General features: G+C 45.1%; 1 pseudogene; it reads right to left on the bottom strand.

The window, feature by feature from the left end:
* Positions 1-1,310: 1,310 nt before the first annotated feature.
* On the bottom strand, positions 1,311-2,384 carry LOC116562626 (annotated as a pseudogene).
* Between the last annotated feature and the right edge of the window lie 1,456 nt (positions 2,385-3,840).

The raw sequence follows: 3,840 nt of genomic DNA, 5'->3' as shown, positions 1-3,840 counted from the left end.
CAAAGAAACATCTAATTTAAATTTCATCACAGGCCAGGCATGGTGGCTCACGCCTGTAATCTCAGTGCTTTGGGAGGCAGAGCCTGGCAGATCACTGAGGTCAAGAGTTTGAGACCAGCCTGGCCAACACAGTGAAACCCTGTCTCTACAAAAAATACAAAAATTAGCCAGGCATAGTGACACACACCTGTAGTCCCAGCTACTTGGGAGGCTGAGGTGGGAGAATCACTTGAAACCAGGAGGTGGAGGTTGCAGCAAGCTGAGGTTGCGCCACTGCACTCCAGCCTGGGTGACAGAGTGAGACTCTGCCTCAAAAACAAAAAGAAAATAAACAAAAAATAAATAAACTGCACCATAGACCAAATGGACTTAACAGACATTTCACCCAACAGATGCAGAATACACATTCTTTTTATCAGCACACGGAATGTTCTCCATGATTGACCATACATTAGGACATAAAACAAGTCTCCAAAAAATTTTTTCAACTGAAATCATACTAAGTATTTTGTCTGACCACAATGAAATAAAACTAGAAATCAATAATGAGAGGAACATTTAAAACCATACAAATGAATGGAAATCAAACAACATGCTCCTGACTGACCAATGGGTGATGACAGAAATTAACAGTGAAACTTAATAGGTCAGGCACAATGGCTTACACCTGTAATCTTAGCACTTTGGGAGGCCAAGGCAGGAGAATTCCTTGAGTTCAGGAGTATGGGACCAGCCTGGGCAACATGGTGAAATCCTGTCTCTACCAAAGATACAAAAATTAGCCACTTGGGCCCAGGAAGCAGAGGTTGCAGTACACCGAGATGGTGCTACTGCACTCCGGCCTGGGTGACAGAGTGTGACCCTGTCCGCCCTCCACCACCCCTAAAAAAAAGGGTGAAATCTTGTCATTCACAGCAACATGGATGGAACTGGAGGATTTTTATGTTAAGTGAAATAAGCCAGGAACAGAAAGTTAAACACTGCATATTCTCACTCATATGTGGAAGCTTTAAAAAAAAAAGTTGACCTGTAATCCCAGCACTTTGGGAGGCCAAGGCAGGTGGATCAGGACGTCAGGAGTTCAAGACCAGCCTGGCCAAGATGGTGAAACCCAGTCTCTACTAAAAATACAAAAATTAGTCGGGCATGGTGGTGCATGCCTGTAATCCCAGCTGCTTGGGAGGCTGAGGCAAAGAACTGTTTGAACCTGGGAGATGGCAGTGAGCCGAGATTTGGCCACTGTACTCCAGCCTGGGCAACAGAGTGAGACTCAGTCTCAAAAAAAAAAAAAAAAAGTTGATCTCATAGAAGTAAAATGTAGAACAGAGAATACTCAAGACTGGGAAGAATGCGTGAAGGTGGGTTAGGGAAAAATTTGTTAAAGGATACAAAATTACAGCTAGGTGGGAGGAATAAGTTCTAATGCCCTACAGCACTGTAAGATGACTGTAATTAGCAATAATACCTTATATAGTTTCACACAGCCAGAAGGAGGATAGTGAATGTTCCCAACACAAAGAAATGACAAACGTTTGAGATGATAGATGTGCTAATTACCCTGATCTGATCACTATATATTATATGTATCACAACACTGCTATGTACCCATACATATGCTCAATTATTATGTGTCACTTTAAAAAATGTTTCTAACTGTTTTCCTCTATGGGCTGCTTAGTTCTACAGAAATACACCAAGGGCCTTCAATCTAATCTAACTAGCTGGGAAGGGGAACAGGGAACAGGAGACAGGGAGAAGAAACGGTCCGATGAAGCTCATCTTCCCATCATATTTCACCCAGAGGAAGAGGAGCAGACTGCTGGTTATGCCTCTTCTTTTTGTTACTGATTCTATTGGCCAAATCAGGTACACACAGGTATCAGCGTTGCTGCTTTTCTTCTGAGCCTTGCAGGAAAGTCAGATGTCCGTCTCAAGCTGGGCGTCATCCCAACTGTGTGTTCCCTGTCATGATAGTTGGTTAAGTTGTTTACTTCTACTTAGGAGTCTCCTATTGAGGTGCCAGGGCTAGTGACTCCTGGGATACTGGGCAGATGGCAGGGCTGTGTCTGAGCCATGGGAGAAGTGCAATGCTCCAGCAGACACTTTTGATCATAAATGATTCAAGATCCCTGGGGTGTGGTGAAGAGCATCCCCCAGGCATGGTGCAATAGTCGTGAGGTAGCTGCACAAGTCGCTGATGGGCACAGTGCGGGTGGGGATGGCCCAGCAGCGGCTGGGCTGGTGACCGCTGCCGACAGACAAGGACATGGCTCTGGGCACAGGCATTCCACTTCATCCTGAGGGCAGGCTGTGGCGGCTGCAGAGCTGGGCTGCTCCAGCCCCTCAGGCAGGAGGAAGGCTAAAAATATTTTGCATTTTTTGTGTGGCTTTTTGTTGTTGTTATGTGTTTTTTTGACACAGGGTCTTACTCTGTTGCCCAAGCTGGAGTGCAGTGGCATGATCTGGGCTCACTGCAGCCTCGACTTCCTGGGCTTAAGCAATCCTCACACCTCAGCCTCCCAGGCAGCTGGGACTATAGGTGCGCACCACCACACCTGGCTAATTTTTCTATTTTTTGTAGAGACAGGGTTTCACCATGTTGCCCAGGCTGGTCTTGAACTCCAGGGCTCAAGCAGTCCTCTCACCTTGGCCTCCCAAAGTGCTGGGATTATACTTGTGAGCCACCATGCCCAGCCTGGCCTTTTTAAATTTTATTTTATTAAACTTTTTTTTAGACTGGGTGCAGTGGCTCACACCTGTAATCCCAGCACTTTGGGAGGCCGAGGTGGGCAGATCACCTGAGGTCAGGAGTTGGAAACCAGCCTGGCCAACATGGTGAAATTCCATCTCTACTAAAAATACAAAAATTAGCCACGCATGGTGTCAGTTGCCTGTAATCCCAGCTACTCAGGAGGCTGAGGCAGGAGAATCACTTGAGCACAGGAGGTAGACGTTGCAGTGAGCCGAGATCACTCCACTGCCCTCCAGCCTGGGGGACAGAGCTAGATCTCATCTCAAAAAAGACCAGCCCATTAAAAATGAGTAAAAGACCTTAACAAACACTAGACACAAGAAAATGTGGAAATGGCCCATCGTCACATGAAAAAGGCTTCATCCTGCATTAGTCACCAGAGAAAAGCAAATTAAAATCACATTAAGATACCTCTAATATTTACCAAATGGCTACATTTAAAAACTAACAACATCAATTATTGTTAAGAATGTAGTGTAACTAGAACTCACACATTGTGGAGGGGAGTGTAAAATGGTAAAATCACTTTAGGAAAAAAATCTGTCAGTGTCATAAAACTAAACACACACTTGTCCTGCGACCTGCAGTTCTACTCCAAGATATTTACTCAAGAGGAAGGAAACCGTGCCCACAAAAAGGCTAGCATGCAAGTGTTCATATCAGCTTTATTCATAATAATCAAAAGCCAAAAACAGATCTGAAGAATGCATAAACACACTGTGGTGTATTCATAAAACAGAATGCGGCAGAGCACCAAAAAGCCACAAACAGCAATACAAATAAACCTCAAAAACATTACACAGAGTGAAAAAGCCTTACTAAAAAGCATATACGACCTGGCACGGTGGCTCACGCCTATAATCCCAGCACTTTGGGAGGGCAAGGCAGGTGGATCACCTAAGGTCAGGAGTTTGAGACCAGCCTGGCCAACATGGCAAAACCCTGTTTTCACTAAAAATGCAAAAATTAGCCAGGCATGGTAATGTGTGCCTGTAATCCCAGCTACTTGGGAGGCTGAGGCAGGAGAAGCTTGAACCCAGGAGGTGGAAATTACAGTGAGCCAAGATCATGCCATTATACTCCAGCCT

This window comes from Sapajus apella, unplaced genomic scaffold, assembly GCF_009761245.1.
Source record: "Sapajus apella isolate SASKATOON/1434 unplaced genomic scaffold, GSC_monkey_1.0 scaffold33, whole genome shotgun sequence".
Classification (NCBI taxonomy): Eukaryota; Metazoa; Chordata; class Mammalia; order Primates; family Cebidae; genus Sapajus; species Sapajus apella.
Note: the sequence above shows the minus strand (reverse complement) of the source record. Positions and strands in the feature narration are given on the sequence as shown.